This window comes from Brassica rapa, chromosome A04, assembly GCF_000309985.2.
Source record: "Brassica rapa cultivar Chiifu-401-42 chromosome A04, CAAS_Brap_v3.01, whole genome shotgun sequence".
Lineage (NCBI taxonomy): Eukaryota > Viridiplantae > Streptophyta > Magnoliopsida > Brassicales > Brassicaceae > Brassica > Brassica rapa.
The window spans coordinates 5909902-5928946 of record NC_024798.2 but is presented as its reverse complement, the minus strand read 5'-3'; the positions used below and the strand labels follow the sequence as shown (position 1 = coordinate 5928946).

The following is a 19045-nucleotide window of genomic DNA, read 5'->3' as shown; positions in this document are numbered from 1 at the left end:
TAATCAATTATCTAATCAAATAAATTAAAATTTCGTTTTTGTTTTTTAAATTATTTATACATTTTTTTCATCAAGGGTATAAACGATATTAACCGCTCTAACTTTTAATGTGAGAGCTTGATTCTAAAAATTTACTTCGCATCTAATCAAATAAATTAAAATTTCGTTTTTATTTTTTTAATTATTTATACATTTTTCATTAAGGGTATAAACGATATTAACCGCTCTAACTTTTAATGTGAGAACTCGATTCTAAAAATTTACTTCGCAAATAATAGTATAGATAACATGCGCCTTGCGCAAAATGTGATTATTAGTTTCGTTATTTTTAATAAAAACATTAAATCTGTTTAGTTTGGATATTGGTTCGGTCCTAAGCTTCTTTTTTTGTTTTTAATCTTCTAAAATATAAATATTATTTTAAATTAATATTCATTTTAGTTTATTCGGTTAAAATGTTTGATTTTATTGGTTTTTCGGTAAAAACTAAAATTTAATATTATTTGTTTATTTTCATGTTGTGAATTTTAGATAGTCGTCGTGTCGAACCAATAGTTTCATATTATTGTTTCTAAACAGATAATAGTTTAAGAAAAATAAAAGAAAATTATTAAGACAAATCATTTCACTACAATTTGGTCGGTAGTGAAAGAAGCATTAAAAAAAAATATTTAAACTTTCAAAAATTAGATATTTTAGTTGTGGAGAATACTTAGTTACAAGGTGTTAACATCAAGGTGCACATGTATGTGTCACTACAAAAAAAGAAGCGCATGTTGTATCACTTAAATTGCATCACAAAAATAAGTGTTGCTATTTTAAATTACTTATTTACAAATGATATAAATATACATTATTTAAAATCAATTGTAACAATTGATGTTATTATGAACTAATTTAACATCAGTTAAAACAAAATGATATAATTTCTATTAATTTGTATCATTTCAACAAAATTGATATTATTTTTAATTTTATATCACTTAGATAATTGATGCATCTACTTTTTTTTTGTTAACATCATTTGTTAAAGTGTTACAAACTTAACATCGATAATAAATTGATACCAACAAAATTATGCACCTATATTTTTAGTATTAACTTTAATTTGCATTATCTAAAATACTTGTCTAATATAAAGCTTTTCTAGAAAACCAGCATGCGTGATTGTTAGTAGTTACGATTCATGTGGTTTTAGTAATTATTTTTATTGTAGCTTCAACTTAATTGATCCATGATCTTCTATAACTGCCTCATGATCTCAACAAAAGCATATAATTCTATTAATATTCTCACTCATCGATTTGTCTCCCTCTCAATTTTGTAAACTTTTTAACAGTTCCACATTTTCTGGACTGTTTCAAAAATCAGATAATAGAGTGAGAATTCAAAGTAGTAATATAAGGAAGGAAGGAAACAGATTGTGCTGCGATGAATTACTTCACAAGTCGTCAAACAAGTTTTTCTTATACATGATTTGAAAAGAAAATGGGTCTTCTAATCGGACAAATCAGAAAGAAATTTTCTGAAAAGGTGTTATTTTTCTTTTGTTGTTCTTCTTCTAGTTATCTTTGTATGGAAATTGTTGTTTCTTTCCTTCTGTTTATGGTTTAATATTTTTTTGTTGGAATTCATTCTTTTCATTGGCAGATGAAGAATCTCTTGCAAATTTAAGGAGTCAAGTCTTTGAAAAGCTAGACGATGGAAAATTCTTCAATGAGTCTCAGTAATTTCAGTTGTGGAATGATTCACGTTCATGCTACAATGGAGATTGAAGATGAAAACAAAGAAGAAGAAGAAGCTTTTTACTATTTTACAATCTTTTTCCATGTGAATTCATTTTTTTTTCTACGTATTTCTTTCCATTTTCTTCTTGTTCTTCAATTGTCGTTAATAAAAAATATTTTAATGAATTCATCTACTGCATGAATTTAATTTCAAATTTACAAATGATAAAAGAAAATATTATTCGATAATTGTAAATTACACAATTATTAAAATCAGTTTTAGAAATTAAAATAAAATTTCAATTATTAGTAAATAATAAAAATAATTAGAATCAGTTATTTTAATTGATACTAAACTAACATCATTTAAAAACCGATGTAAATTTTGATATCATTTTCTTACAATTGATACATATTAAAATCATTTATAATAATTGATGTAAATATTTAGTTTTTTACATCAGTTTTTAATGAAGTGATACAAATTATTTGCATCACCACTTTCGGAGTCATTTAATTAAGGGATGTAAAGTTATTTTGCATCATTTATAACTAATGTAAATATTTAAAATAAATGATGTTAAACCACTATTTTTTTGTAGTGTGTATGTAAAAATATATAAAAATAGTTGACAAATATATAAAGATATTGTTAATTAATATTAAATGACATTTTTGTTCAAAATAATACATGAAAAATAAAATTAAAAATAAAATTAATTTAAAATAAAAAGGCTTTGACATTAGTCATTTTTCATATAAAGAAAATAAAATTGTATACATAAATATGGGTGGGCACTGATCGAATATCTTGAGTATTTGGAAGCATTCGTGTCGATTCGATCTTTAGCCACCTAGATATTCGGTGACTCGGATATCCGAAATGTTTTAGAATTTTAAAGTATATCTGATTTGATCCGTAAATAAAATAAATTTTAAAAATAATTAAAAATTTTAATAATAGCATTTTATTACAAAAATAAAACATTATTTAACTTTTTAAATTCTAGTACCTAATATAATAAATTTAATTCATACAAATATTGTAAAACTGATATAAAGTATAATATATATAACATATATATATATATAATTCTTTACATATATGTATATATATGCATATAACAGATCGAATTAGATATTTGTTCCTAAAAATATTGGTATTTGTAATTTGCTTTTTTTTGGATATTGTATTTTAGTATTTGATGTGTTTCGTAGAGTTACGAATATCCAGATTTTTTGGTTCGAATCAAAACGGATAACGAATCGAATCAAAATTTATGAATAATTTTCTCAACTTTATCCATAAACAATAAAAATAATTTATATATAGTTTGGCTTTTGATTCATTATCTATTTTTATTCGAACCGAAAAATCTAGAGTTTTATTGGAACCATGTATGTAAGTTTTATACTAAAAAAAGCGCAAAATAGATAGTGTGAACACATTTATGAATATAGTGTGAACGCATTAGCATACTTAATATCAAATCATTGTGAGACTGCCACATGTCTATTATAGTATGAATGCATTTATTACAATGCTTCTCTTTTAATATATAAGGATATCATTAAGACACTTTTAATACTACTTAAATAAACACTTCTTCACCAGTTTTAATAAATAACACTAACGAAACAAAGGGTATAAATGGTGACCAACAGACCAAGGAACGAAGAGGAATAATGCATTCCCTAACATTCCTAAAAAAAATTACCATTCGCAATAATTTTTCTTTCTCATTCCCTACCATTCTTTTTTTTTGTAGAGAAATAAAGAACAAAATTATTCCTTGTTAAATATGGGATGGAACAACCAATCCTTTTCATTCCTGCAATTTTATTCCTCTACGTTCCTTTCCTATTCGTTCCTCTTGTTTTCAGAATGGTCACCAGTCGGACTATTTCATAAAATAGTATCATTTTGATATTTTAAATAAAAATAGCATCCGCTGTAAACCGATCTTTACATCGAGATATATATTGCTAAAGTTTTACAAAAAAATTGTTTTTATACTCTTAAGTCAGGATAGTGGATGGACAAAAACTTACTTAAAACTCGAAGAAAATGTTGTTTTGACAGAACCAAGCATCAAGAAACTTCAAGTCTTTGTTTGGACGTTAAATATTCCTTTAAAAAATTGTCATTTTATATGAAAATTAATCTCAGAACATGTAAATGTCATAAAGAATTTAACTCATGTCATATGTGATGTGTTAACATTTGTCTGAGATGCGGGGAACAAGACGAGGCTGTAACTTATGCTATCTTCGAATGTCCTCCAGCGCTTCAAGTATGAGTACTAGCAGCTACATTGTCTCATCTGAATATTTTCTCAATGTCCGTCATATACACTAACATGGATTATTTTTTTTGGCAGAAATATTGAAGAACCGAAGACAGACAGAGACCTTCATCCATAGAAAATTTGTTATCTCTAAAAAATAAAGAATGATAAGTTATTCAAAGAGATTGATAGAGACCCGCTGGAACTGATAAATATGCAAATGAACCAACAACTGAGTTGGTCTAAACACCAATAGCAACATCACAAGCCATACACTTAGAGAATATATGTTTGACAAATGGTTCATGAACCTCTACATCGGTCTTCAATGGATGTGGGTGGAAGTGGCTAAATAACACTAGACAAATTATGGGATAAGAAATTAAAGACGAAAATAATTTGCATTGGATACGGAGTTGGATGCGCAAAATTGGGCAATGAAAATCATGATGCATCATTAAACATGTCAGCATTTTGGGACGGACGGCAAAGATTTGATAGTGATGCTAGTAGAGGTAATACATTAGCTGCAAGATAATATTTAGAGGTACAATTGATTATACTTTTTAATATTGAGTATTCTATGAATTTAGGAATTCATAAGCTAGATTGGAAAAAAAAAAAGATTCTCTAGAAAAACGAGATTTTCAGCACTATTTCTCTAGGTAGGTTGAAATTTTTCTTCCGATCATCTCTTTACTTTATAATTTGAAAAGTTTCCAACTGTATCTATATTCTTGGTTTCTTATTTTCCATGAGAACGTTTTGCTACAAGTGTAATTTGTTGAAGCATGCATATTTATATGTGTTACTTTTAACATGTATGTTTATCATTTAACATGTCTCCCATCTCCGAGTTTGCTCCGAGTCTTCAACGCTCATCATAGCTATTAAGAAGGAAGCACAAAACAAGGAATTCATTGGTATTGTCTCTGGCATCCAACAAATCTCGTATGTCTTTAAGACTATTTGTTTCAATTTCATCCCTAGAGCTATGAACATGCAAGTCGATGGTTTGACAAAGACAGCTCTTAGGGATTTTCCTTTTATTGTATATGGACCCTTTGGGACAGCTGGGTCTCTTTCGATGACACGAATATCTTAGACTGAGTTGCTTGTTTAAACTGAATGTGATGTAAACCAGAACTATAGGAAAGAGACAATACATAAGATTTATATGATTGCAACTCGGCTGAGAAAAACAGTATCGTTTTGAGGCATATTCATGTGATGATACAGTGGTGATACACTAGTAAAAAAAGTCGCTATAGCTACGGTCGGTTTTCGTAGCTATGAACTGATTTTCGTAGCTATATGACCGATTTGCTACGAAATGCTACGAAAATCGGATCGTAGCTATAGCATCGTAGCAAAAAAAAATTCGTAGCAAAGTCGAAGCAAGATGCTACGTTGTTGCAACGACGGTTTCGTAGCTATTTTGCTACGGAGATGAACGTTGCTAAATCGTATCTATTTTTAAAAAAATAATTAAAAAAAAAAATAAATTGCAAAATATTAAATATTAATTTACGAAATAAAAAAATATTATTAAATTATATTTTATATATCAAATTGGCTTACAAAATTTAAAACGATTTATCAAACTATTAATAAATAAAATCGGTTTAGCATACTAAACCAAATTAAAAATATACCTAACCCTAATCTAAACCTAATGTATATTCTCCGCCGCCTGCGGCCTCCTCACCGAGCTTCTTCGTCTTCAACATTCAAGCCGGCTCTGCTCACGACCCACCACTGCTACCTCCTCCATCAATCTCCTGTGCCTCATTCATCAATCCTGTGCCTCCTCCACTTTCCTTTACCAAGAACAAAAAAAAAATCAGATTCAAAACACAGAGAGAGAGAGAGAGAGACGTTACCGGTGGTGGTGTTGACGAGCGTGCGGTGGTGAAGGGCGCAACCGAATAGAAAGGAGCATGGTGGTGAGAAGCATGACGGTGGTAATCCTCTTCGTTCAGATCCATTTGCTTGAAAGAAGAAAAGTAAATGAAAGATGAGCAGAGGAGAAAGAGAGATGGGAAGAGGATAAGAGAGATGAGATTAGATGAGGAGATCGAAGAGGTACAGAAGAAGAAGAAAATAAGAAGTATAAAATCGTGTGGAGGAAGAAGAAAGGAAGAAAGAGATAAAACAAACATAAAATATTAATAGTGAATTAATCTGAGCCGTAAGATTATCAACGGCAGAGATTCGAAAATGGTGATCCACGCCTCACTTTTTGGTCCAATCAGAATTAAGCTGTTAATTCTTTTTCTTTGGTCATCAAATAAGCTTCTAATTCACTTAAATATGAATGGGTTTATATGGGGTTTAAACAAATGAATTTAAATTTAAATAATAGATTTATAATATAGGATTTGATTAATGACTATGATTAAAGTTAAAAGTTTAGTCTAATTTAAAAGTTTTAAATATAAGGTTAATGTTCATGATTAAAGTTTATTTGGAGTCTTAGGTTTGGGGTTTAGAGTAAAATTTGAGAATACAATTTGAAATTTTTTGATTAGTATCTATGTTTAGGTTTTGGTGTTTAAATTTGAAAAGGTTAAATTTGATGTTTGGATTTTACGATTTGGTGTATAAAATTTAGAGTTATTGTATATGGTTTGGAATATAGTGTTTGAATTTTAGTAGTTTTGGAAATAATTTATTTAAAATATTAAATTTTGAGTTTAAGTTGATATTTGTTGTTAAACTTTGAAAATATTAGAGTTAATGTTTTGATTTATGATTTGGGTATAGAGTTTATATATAAAGTTTAGGGTTTGAAATATAGTGTTTGAGTTTAGATTTAAAATTTGAAAAGTTATTTTAAAAGTGATTAAATTTGAGTTTAACTTTAAGATTTTGAGGTTATAGTATGAAAATATTAGAGTTTAAAGTTTACTTTTAGAGTTTAGGGGTTAGAAACATGTTTAGGGTATAGGGTTTCAAATAGCCACGAATATTTTCATAGCAAATCGTAGCTAAAAGATATTTTGTATATTAGCCACGTAATATTCGTAGCAAAATCGTAGCAATTTTTTGCTACGTTTACATTCGTAGCAAAATCGTAGCTAATTTAGCTACACAATTGATATGGTTTGCTACGTTTTACGTTTCGTGGCAAATTCGTAGCAAATTCGTAGCTTTTTCCATTTTGCTACGAAAATAACGTAGCAAATTCGTAGCTATAGCGATTTTTTCTACTAGTGATATTCTATGCGAATGAAAAATGATTCAGTAAGCTGAAAGGTCAGTACTGATATATTGTAAGTGTAACTGAGGGTATATAGACTGGTTGTGTATCAATGGTTATTTGTATATACATTGGGTCACTCATAGTTCGGTTTATGAAAAAGTCTTCTTAGTGAGTGCTTTGGGTTAGGATTTTTTTTTGGTCATCTCTTTTCACGCATAAAAGTGAGGTTGAGTCTTGTGGAATAATTATTGGGCCGAGCAATATAGGCAATAAAAGCCCAAGTGTGTTGGTCTGTGTTGGTCGCGTCATAGAAGTGTATAAAGATTAACGGGATGGTTGAGTTTCTATATCATATTTCCTTCTCTCGAATCCCGAAGTTTTCTCTCTCTCTCTCTCTCTCTCTCTCTCTCTCTCTCTCTCTCTCTCTCTCTCTCTCTCTCTCTCTCTCTCTCTCTCTCAATACCCCCAAGCGAATCTTCCATGGCAAACTCTTCATCTTCCGGTGTTGAAAGCTCAAAACGTAGTCGCTCTCGTGCTGTGCTTGTTACGAACATCCTATCCAAATCTTCAACCTCAATGCTCCCATTCCATATCTCTCTTTTGACCAGCATCTCCAAAAAAATCTTGCTCCCTTCGCCTTTGATCAAAATCCAATCGGTGATTCCTCTTGCTGTCATGAATCCGACAATGCTCTCAGTAAGTATCAAGAACTGTTCTTGAGAGGTTTCATAGTTCAGGTTTATATTTGCGCATATGACTTTGACATTGCTGAGGCTCAACGCATAATCGATAGTGTAGGTTGGATTTACATTTTCATCCTTGTTCTTCCCTTCTGTCCTTGGGTTGTTAGGGAATGTATCTCGACAAATTACTACACTGTGTTTGGTGTGTTCATCAGAGAACACCATTTTGAGTTTGATCCCAATGTGTATACCTGACACAAGCCATCATGTTCTTAACTGGACGACATCATGCTCCCATTCCATATCTCTCTTTTGACCAGCATCTCCAAAAAAATCTTGCTCTCTTCGCCTTTGATCAAAATCCAATCGGTGATTCCTCTTGCTGTCATGAATCCGACAATGCTCTCAGTAAGTATCAAGAACTGTTCTTGAGAGGTTTCATAGTTCAGGTTTATATTTGCGCATATGACTTTGACATCGCTGAGGTTCAACGCATAATCGATAGTGTAGGTTGGATTTACATTTTCATCCATGTTCGTCCCTTCTGTCCTTGGGTTGTTAGGGAATGTATCTCGACAAATTACTACACTGTGTTTGGTGTGTTCATCAGAGAACACCATTTTGAGTTTGATCCCAATGTGTATACCTGACACAAGCCATCATGTTCTTAACTGGACGACAAAGTTCAGGGTGGTGCACCTTCATTCTTACTACTCATCGTTCATCGTATCAAATCCTATACAACTTCTGTAAGCTGAACTGGTCCTTGGTTTCGAAGTGGATTAGATGATTAAGTGCCACCTTCGGTTTCTGTTCGCTTTCATCAGTCGAAGGGAGATTGATTTGGAGATTTAATGTATAATCAAATTATCGAAATGTTGCGTCAGTATGATGAAGAAAAGCCTATAGTTTCTTCCCAACCTGATCTATCAGGTACTTCTGCTTCAAAAGAAGATACTCGTGCTTCCAGGCGGCGAAGAACTCATTGGCCAGCCCCTTTAGATCTGGTCAGTAGCTGCTAATAACCCTGAACTCAATACCAGAGAACCTAAAGGATGCAATAGGATCAAATGGAGTTTGTGTTTTTTTGTCTAACTAGTCACTGATTCAAGAGAAGTGTTAGTCTTTTGAGTCTTTCGGTTTAGTGTCGTGCTCTTAAGATCTTGTGTTTCTAAGTTGGTTTGTAAAAGTTTTGAACTTTTTTGCTTTCTAGCATTTATGTTAATTATCTTCTATGCAAGTTGTTGTTGCACTTGGAGCTCTTTGAATTTGTTTTGCAAGTCAGAGAAATGAGGTAACATATGCAGACAAAAAGGAGAGATTGTAAACTCAAGAATATTGAGAACAAGGAAGCAAGAGGATTATGATTCTGAAATGATGACGGACTGCAAAGATTATGGAAAGAAGATATTCGAGATTGGAAAATGCTCGACTATAAGTAGGAGACGAATTAAATGAAATTAGGCTAACAGTCAAAGAAATAGAAAGACATGACTCTTGATAGAGATTTAAGGTTTAGGGTTCTTGGTGAGTGAGATACTTGTGTGTGACGCAACTAGATTTGTAGCAAGAAATCTTGGATAATTAGGAATTGGTCAGTTGTGATACACATGCCATGGGCAGTCACCTAAATCTGAGTGAACAAGACACTGTCAAGTTTGTTGAGATGGTTTCTAATAAAAGTATTTTTTGAAAAAAAAAATCCATCTGTAAGATTATAAACTACTCAGTTTCTAGGTAATTCAAAACCAGCCAAAAACACCCGAATAAACCGAATGCCTAACTCTAATGTAAACCATTGGAGATATATCTACTTTTATTATTGTTCAGGACTACAAGTCCACAGTATTTAAATTCTGTCGAGTATGAGGAATGTAGGACCATTGTAACCCATCGGAATCGGACCCAAACTTTTTATCTTGCGTATGTGCGAAGATTAATCTTCAAGATTATGATATGTACGGTCGAGTGGACCTCCTGTCGTTAAAAAAAGAAAAGAAAAAACGAAGTTGGTCTTATTCTAAACATATATTATACTGTATTACTCATTTTGAAAACTGAATCAGTCAGGTCCACATTTTTCCATTCTGGATCTAAAGAGTTATTAATACTTGATATTAATCATCTATATTACTTACGCTTGCGGCAGCCAAAATATTAATCAACGATATAAACCGTATATGATGATTAAATAAAAAATGAAAACTATGATAGAAATTCCTATTTAAAGATAAGATTTTGACGATGTTAGCCGGCACACCTTTATCCAGATAACATTTTGTGACAATATATACATCCTCGTTTTTTTTTTTTTTTTTCCCAAATTATAGATGGGCCAAGCCCAGAGCCGAAGCCCAAACAGAACAGGATTTAAAACAAAAGCCTACGAACCGGGCCACAAGACAAAGAACAAACAATGGGCCAAGCCCAAGTAATACCCGACAGCCACACGGCCCAAACCGGGCTGTTCGCCCTAGATGCGCCTCAAGGAGACGCCACTGCCGCCGGAGCTCCGAACCTGCAGAGCCTCCGCACGTACACACACGTTCATCGCCGTACTGTCTTCACGCCGGAGGATTCATCAGATAACCAAGAACGCCTCCGACTTTAGACCACCAGAAACGCTGGACAGTCGAGCCGAGAACCGCATAAACTTCTTCTTCTAGAAACTTCATCGCCGTCGCCGGAGAGCTTAAACAGATATCTCATCGTCGGCGACCCACGAACCCCTCACAGAAGACAAAACCCACCGCTTCTACCATCCTCGATCTAATCGCCACACCCAAAACAAAAGGTCTCACCCCGGTATCAAGGAGCTATGTGAACCTCCTCTCACCGTAATCCAGTAGCCGGCGAAGAGAGTTAAAGAAACCTCACCTTCCCGGAAGCAAAAGTGACGACGGTGGATCTATGAGAGCCTCCACCCCCCACAAGAGAACCGACGTCAACGGAACTATGAAAGCCTCCATCGCCCGGAAATAAAACCACCAGTGCGCGCATCAAAAGCCCCGTCACCTCCGCGTTCCACCATACGGACGCGTATCGACTCCAAAGCCGCACCACCATTTACGATAAGTGACAGCAACAAAGCTCCGACAAGGCGAATGATAGTGGATCTGCGAAAACACCGAGGAAAGGGATCGAAAACAAGACGAAAGAAATTCTCCGGCGACGGCACGGACGCACACGCGCCGGCCGTACGCCGGAGGGAAACGATTCTCTCTCTCTTCTCTCTCAATATATACATCCTCGTTATAGTAATCTTTTTTTTTATGTTAGTTTAATTTGGTTTGTTATCTATTTGTTATTTTGAAGTTTGCTTTTGTTTTCAAAACTGTGATTCGTAGCTTAAACAACTCTCATTTGGTATATGATTTGCTTTTTTGAACAATAAATTTAATATTTTCTTATAAAAGTTAATTTTGAACTAAATTATGTATAATTGACCTAAAGGTAAAGAAGTTTTTCAGTACTATTATTTTGTATCACCATCTGTGTACAGCTTCGTGTGTAGTGTGATGGGAGAGTATAAATTTATTTCCTTCGAGTGCACTCTGAACTATGTAAGCCACATCTCAATCATAGTCCTCCTTTAAATCCAGTACTTATGAAATTACCAAGAATTCAGCCAAAAAATGGTCATCAGATTGGAATATACAGTTCAATTACTTGTCTTATACTTAATGTTTACTCAACGTAAAGGTGTTTGTACTGATTATGTTGAGCAGAGTGTACTAATGTCCAATAATGATCGATATTTGCAAAATGTATGTATGTTGGGTTGAAATTGAAATCATGAGTGCAACATGATTACGATTAGGAGAAACACCAATCTATATGTACCAAATTTACGTATACATATATTTCTGACGTTTCTAAGCTATGCTATAGTAATAAAGCTAAATCACTTGCGAACTACGGACTGTTAAGGTCTAGTGGGTATATACATCTAAATTGTGTTTAGAAAATCTGGCATTTATATTTATATATATATATATATATATATATAATAATCTACTAGGTGATTCTCCGGTGATTCTTCATGGATACAAACATTTACATAATAATTGAATTATAACAATAGCTGAATATATTTTATATAAGTTTTAAGTTATTTTAAATTTATCTGTATAATAAAAACATTATGTATCATTGCAATTATTTTAAAATTTGATAAATCTATTTTTAAATAAGTTTTAAGTTATTATAAATTTATCCGTACAATAAAAAAACTATGTTCATTATGTTTCCATCGTAACTAGATATGTGATTTCACCTATAATATTTTGTATTATTTTAAATATTTATTTTTGATATGTTGAATTACATCTATTATTTTAAATTAAAAAATAATTTTTATTATGTTAAAATTGGATTATTATTATCTTAGATTCATGCAGTTTAATTTATCCTCTTATATATATATATATATATATTATCCTCTTATATTTGTAACTATATTTGTAATTTTTTGTATAAATTGGTATATATTGTTTTAGAAAAAAAATAAGAAAGAGACCTACTAAATCAGAGTGACATTAATAAACCTAACTTGTAATATTTTGAAAATTCATACACATTCATAATAATTGGTTGATTTGATTGTTCATATATCTGAAGGAAAACTACAAATAAGCAAACCAAAACTAAGAATGTATAGAGTTAGACAGAGCTCGTTTTGGAGCTACATAAGTTGAACAAGTCTCTTTTGATAAGTCTTTTTTCTTTTCATAAGTTGGTTATTCATATTCAAGTATATTGAGTTGTATCAATATTTTTTGAAATGAATCAAAACATTTGGTTACAGTTAGACTATAAACAAGAACATCTTGTTAATTAGATTTTGTTTACTTTTATCTTAGGATGATAAATATTTTTTTTAAGAATATATATGATTTGATATATACTGTTTTCAATAAAAAAATTGAAGTGTTGATAATTTTTTATTACAATTATAACAATTTAATCAAAAATATATTTATAATAAGAAATATTACTTATCTTGTCACAGCCTCACATTTTAAATATTTATTTGGTTTTAAAATTATCATAAGATATAATCATTTTTGAAAAATATGATATAAAAAAATCCTTTTTTTACTTTTCTTTTTAATTCTTTGATCAAAAAAATATTCATAATAAAAATATTACTATATTTTAGAAAATAATGGTTCAATTATTATATTTTCTGTTGTCAAAAAATATTATTCTATTTTCAATTTGTTTTGTGAAGTTCTGTTATATAAATATTTATAAATATTTATTTTTAAAATTTATAGATTTTATTATTATTTTTGTTTTAGGAATCATATAAAATAATAAAAATAAAATTCGTTTTTATATACAAATCTATGTTTACATATTATAAATCTGTCCTTTTTATTATTTATATGCTTTAGTAAAAAAGGAAAATTATATCAAAAAGCTAATCACATTAAAAAAAAGGAAACATGAATAATTGGTGTTAATGGCAATAAAAAATATTTTTTTTAGTTCCTTAAAGTTACCGTTCTAATTAACAGTTGTATGACTTAATAAGAAATATATTTATAATAAGAAATATTACTTATCTTGTTGCAGCCTCACATTTAAAAAATTATCATAAGATATAATAAATTTTAAAAAATAGGATATTAAATAATTATTTATTTCAAATTTTTTTATCATTAATTATTTTATCACAAATATATTTATAATAAAATATTATTATATTTTAGAAAATGGATAATTATTATATTTTCAATTTGTTTTGTGAAGTTATGTTATACATATAAATATATATTTTAATAATTATAGATTTTTTTTTATTGTTTTAGGAAAGATATAGAATAATTAAATAAATTTTTTGTTTATGTTTTATAAATTTTTACTTTTTATTATTTATATGATTTAGTAAAAAAGTAAAATTAAATTTAAAATCTAATTGCAATGTTTTAAAGAAAATCCTATTTTTTAGTCATCAATCTTAAGTTCAAAGAAACTAACAAGAAAAATGATATAAACCATAGCTAAAGATTAATACATAATCAAAATAGAAATTTTACACAAAAAATAAAAAAATAATAACCTTAACAAATAAAGTTAGTGAAATTACATAATATAGCTCAAAGAAATACATAAATTTTTAGAATAGATATGAAAATTCATAAGAAAAAAATATGGTAATCCATTTACTTTCATCAAACCAAGGTGAACAAAAATTTAAAAGAAAAGAAAGAAAGTGAACTCACGGATTGTTCTTTTCCTTTTTGGTCACACAATTTGAATAAAGGAAATTTAACCAAGAAAATTATGAAACCACACCCAAAAATTAATAAATAATTAAAACAACAATTTTAAAAATAGAATGAGTGTAGCGCAAAAAAAAATAAACTCTATAATCATCACAAAAGAAAAATGAATGATATAAAACAAAAATCTAAGATTATTGTATCCAAATTAATATCTAAAATCCACACAACTTTCATATTCAGTGAATAAAGTGATACATATCTCAAATCAGAACCCATATATATTAAGTTTTTAAAGTAAACACAACATGAAACCACATAAAATGATAAAATGAGGGTAATTTGCCTAAAATACTATATTCCTAATATCACTTTTCATGTTTAGCTTAACCACTTTACTCTCATTTTTAAAGAGATAAAAAGACATTTCTAACATTAGGGTTAAGACTTAGGGTTTAGAGTTGAAGGGTGGATAGTGTTTATGAATGCGAAGTTTAAGATTGTAATAAATATATAAATACCAATATATATATATGTATTTATAAAAATAGATTCAAAATAGTTGAAAAAAAAAAAAAAAAATAGATTCAAAATAATTTTCGAATTTCAAAAAGAAAAATTTAAAAAAAATTCAAAAAAAATTATAAAAATTTCGAATTTGAAAACTATAAAAAAAATTTAAAATTTTTTAAAAATTTATTTAAATAATTATTTATTATATATATATAGCAAAGACATAACAGTTTTTTTTTTGTTTCTTAGTGAAGAAGGTATTTGCGAAATGTACCTTTGATGAAAGTAAATATGAATAATGATATTAACAATGTGGTAAAGACGAAAAATTCCCTTAAAATGAGAGTACAAGATAAATATAATGGAAAATACTTAAACAACCGCTCTGGGGAAGATCATTGAGAAACAAATCAGGAATAAATTTAGTCTTGTAATTGTGATGGAAGGGAACAAGCTAGGGACACTCTTTCTTTCTGGTTCGGGAGTAGGGAGTAAGTTTATTTTCTGTTGCAATATTTAAAAACAGAATACACTTGATGTAAATCAAATTTATAGTAAATACAAATTTAATATTCATTAAAAAAATACTTAAACAAAATATACATTAATCTATTTCAATACCCGTAGAGAGAATGGTCAAACGCATAATACGATGATAGTGTGTTTTGATTAATCAAATAAACACAATGTCAAGAGACTAAATAATTAAAATCAGACAATATGAGATATTTGAGAGAATTTTATAAAAAGAAAAAATACAATGATATAGTGACAATAATTGTGAAACGATAATGTGACAAAAAAAATGATATGTTAATTTTATCAGTTTGGAAGATATAATTTTTAATAGAAAAATTCATGGTTTTAAGAGTGTTTAAGTGTAAGGTTTTAAGTAGGATTTTTCTGAAAATCAGATATAGTTTTTTAAGAGGTTCTTCATATTAAAAATATTTTTTCAATTTTTTTAATTTAAAAAGAAAGCTGAAAAAAATAAAGCAAATAAAATATAAAAAAGCTAAAATTAAACAAAACCACCATAACTGGTTTTACCCAAATCTAAAATCATCTATCTAAAGAAAAGTTAGACTCCCAAACACCAAAAAATCTTTTGTAGCCACCGTCGAAGAGGAAGCCATATCGACTAAGACAACCATTGGAAAAACATCCTGAGAGTTAAACCGAAAGTTGAGTGACTTCCTCCGAGATGTTTCCACCGAAAAAAACGAAAATGAGGTGGTAGCACAAACAACCACCACCTCACGCGTAGGGAGAGTCCACCGGATCCACAAACACGAAACTAGAGAGAGAAGTGTAAGGGTAGAAAAAACCCAACAAAGCCAATAATTTCGCCAGTTCAAAACGATGAGACGATTGTCCTAGGGCACACCTTTCCACCGTCTTCCCTCCATCGCCATAGAGAAAACCCTAACACAAGTTATCTACCGTCCTCAGAACGAGCATCTAATTGAGCATAGGAGACTTGCATTTCATATCTGAGGCCAAATCTACCCACTACATTGTGTCTCTTAAATAAAAACCCTCCACCAACACGCCACAAGGCCGGAGAACCATGGATCTTCGTGAATCTGCATAAAAACCCGAGAAAGGCTTAAGGTATCACAACTTAAACCTGACCCCACAGACTGGATCCGTGAAGCCTGCAACTACGCACCACCGGAGACCACAGTGGCTCAACCAAACACTCATACTCATATATAGTTCATTCATAGAATAAAATGGTATCTTCATTTTTAGTATTTACCTTCATTACTCAACCAGGTAAATTGAAAATTCAAATATCAATTTACAAGCTTGATTCAGACAAAATAAACTAATTCAAACTTTTCATCCCTAGCCTCGCTCAACCACCGCAGTGGCGCATTCCGCTAGTTCACTCCATAATCCTCGTTACCTCAGATGCGGATAATTCTCGTGAAATCACCGGAATAGCTGATTCATCACGATTTTTTCAAGCTTGTGATCTTCATTGACAATAAATTTCTTGACACCAAAAATAAGGAGAGGGAGATAACAAATTTTCAGAACACTATCGTATCCTTGCAAAACCCACGGGAAGGAATGTCTGGATCAAAAGCGGGCTGTGATGGAGACAAAATCTAGATGCAAGCTCCTCGTGCCCTGCAAAAGAAGAAGAGATTTAACCTGCCAAAGAGTCCAAAAAGACACTGTGACACTAGGATTTCCAAACCCCACCTAAGTCTCCTCGACGACACAACCGTACTGACTCGAACAAGATTGCAAACCAGCGTCTTGGTCTGACTAAGAGTCTTGTTCTGAATAAGAGAACTCCATCCAGTCTTTTCTGCGCTATACGACCACCTGTCCTTGGAGAGGCAAATAGTAGCAGAAAAGCGAGTCCGAGGAAGATTTGAAATCACACGCGAAATGGCTGGAGCATAAACTTGATCTGGACAGTGAGGAGGATGAGCAAAAGGAGAGTAGCAGCCAGAGAAGAATCTTTCTCTGCCATATACGACAATTCCAACCCAAAACCAATGAGCTATACACACAAGACCCTACCCAATTCGCAACCCCACAGCCACCTGGAAGACTGAGCATGCGCTCCTTTGAACGAAAATACAACCAGAGCTGAGACGAGACACCAAGCCGCATCACACAAGAAGTTAACAGCTCCAACCACCATGGAGACAACCTCCGCAAACAGAAACAAATCAGAACAAGGGAGAACTCAACACATACCCTCACGCGCCGCCATCACCATGAAACCGAACAAATCTGCAAAAGGGAAAAACGATATCTGCGAAGAATCAAAACCCTAAACACCAACTCCCTTCCACAAATACTCGCAATGCCTCGGTGTACTCCAAAATAGGACCCTTGGACGCCAGATCTACCTCCTCCAAGTGCATAAATAGAGTTCAACGAGAAGACTACCAGCAGAGTGTAAACCATATCTGACATCACAAGAAAAATAGCAACAAGAGTAAAGGGAAAAATGAAAAAGGAGGAAGAGAAGCTCTCGACAGCGAATCTAGGTCAAACCGTCGGAACTTTAAGAGCGGGATTTTTTGCCAGCCAAAGAGAAGTTACAAAGAGAGAGGTTTCTTTTATGTCCGATTTAATTTATAAATATGTTGGAATATAAAAAATGGTATCTTGGTTTCACTTTTGCATGGATTATCTTTTTTTTTCATCTGGTGGAAACATACTACGGCGTGATGTGGCCGGTCAACAAGTGACCGTAATATGCGCCTGAGAAATAAAAATCAGGAACATGAAAGGATACAAAAAAATTGTGATTAATTAAGTTGGAGAAAATATTTTCCTTTAAATCCGGCATATATAACCAGTGGTGACCCATTAGCATCCGTGTCTTTTGATGACGTGGCGTTTACAACGTCCTTAATTCGTTAGTTCCGTTAGTTAATTTCGTTTCTTCCATTAACTAATCACACACATCTGCGCATCCTTTTCCTAATCACATCTGATTCTCTTACTTTAGTATGCATCATGTATGTATGTATTAATGTTTTTCCCTTGCAATATTGAATAATATACGGAGTCCCATTTTAGATGTGAGATCATTTATTTACTTTTCGTGTAAAACTTTTTAACTACCTACCAGAATGTAACATCAGTATGTATTTAGTAGTATAGAACAATGTTGAAAAAACACTGTTAATATATCTTGATTTTTAACTTTACTTTATTTTCAAATTTTGGTCTACAACACTTTTGGGATTAAGGATCTAAGACATTTGCTCAATTCGTTAATATTTCTCACATTACATCTTAATCTTTTCAAATCCAGAGTCCATTTTTAGAAATTTTAATTTAGAAAATAATCATGTATACCAAAGATATTTGAGCTCGATGCATAAAAAACAATTTGTTTGCATTACTATTATTATTTTTTTTCTTTTTTGTAACTGAAAAATTACACCACACCTGTAAGACACTTTAGATATTTAAAATTTATTACATTTGATTATCAACCACACCAACAATATTTATTCATCTGCGCAAATAAAAAATAATAATTTATTTTCAAATTTATCCAGAAAAATTTGTACCTTAATTTATCCGAAATTAATTTACAGTTTTACACTATATAATGGTATGTGAACTTTGACGATGATAATAATTCGATTAGGAAACCCGATCGAAGTAAGTAAGAGTAAATAACTGACAATGCAGAAATGTTAAGTATTGATTGTCTTATAACGATTTTTATAATGAGTACTCCCTCCGTTTTTTATTATAAGTCGTTTTGAAGCTATGCACATAGATTAAGAAAATCATTAATTTCTTATATTTTCGAAACAAAAACATCATTAATTATTTACCTAACCACAATTTAACCAATAGAAAAATAGAAGATATATTATCATTGGTCAGACAACATTAATTACTAATA

At 31.0% G+C, this 19045-nt stretch overlaps 4 long non-coding RNA genes across 4 annotated transcripts; 2 read left to right on the top strand and 2 right to left on the bottom strand.

The window, feature by feature from the left end:
* The first annotated feature begins 224 nt into the window (after window positions 1-224).
* On the top strand, window positions 225-1913 carry LOC117133772. The gene is made up of 2 exons (XR_004457787.1): window positions 225-1533; window positions 1651-1913. It is a non-coding gene; the product is annotated as an uncharacterized LOC117133772 (long non-coding RNA).
* Window positions 1914-5541: 3628 nt separating this feature from the next.
* Window positions 5542-6152, bottom strand: LOC117133762. The gene is made up of 2 exons (XR_004457770.1): window positions 5899-6152; window positions 5542-5835 (listed from the first exon to the last, which is right to left on the bottom strand). It is a non-coding gene; the product is annotated as an uncharacterized LOC117133762 (long non-coding RNA).
* A 225-nt stretch (window positions 6153-6377) lies between these two features.
* Window positions 6378-10299, top strand: LOC103863608. The gene is made up of 2 exons (XR_632037.3): window positions 6378-8311; window positions 8409-10299. It is a non-coding gene; the product is annotated as an uncharacterized LOC103863608 (long non-coding RNA).
* Window positions 10300-15429: 5130 nt separating this feature from the next.
* Window positions 15430-18952, bottom strand: LOC103863606. The gene is made up of 2 exons (XR_632035.3): window positions 16409-18952; window positions 15430-16232 (listed from the first exon to the last, which is right to left on the bottom strand). It is a non-coding gene; the product is annotated as an uncharacterized LOC103863606 (long non-coding RNA).
* Between the last annotated feature and the right edge of the window lie 93 nt (window positions 18953-19045).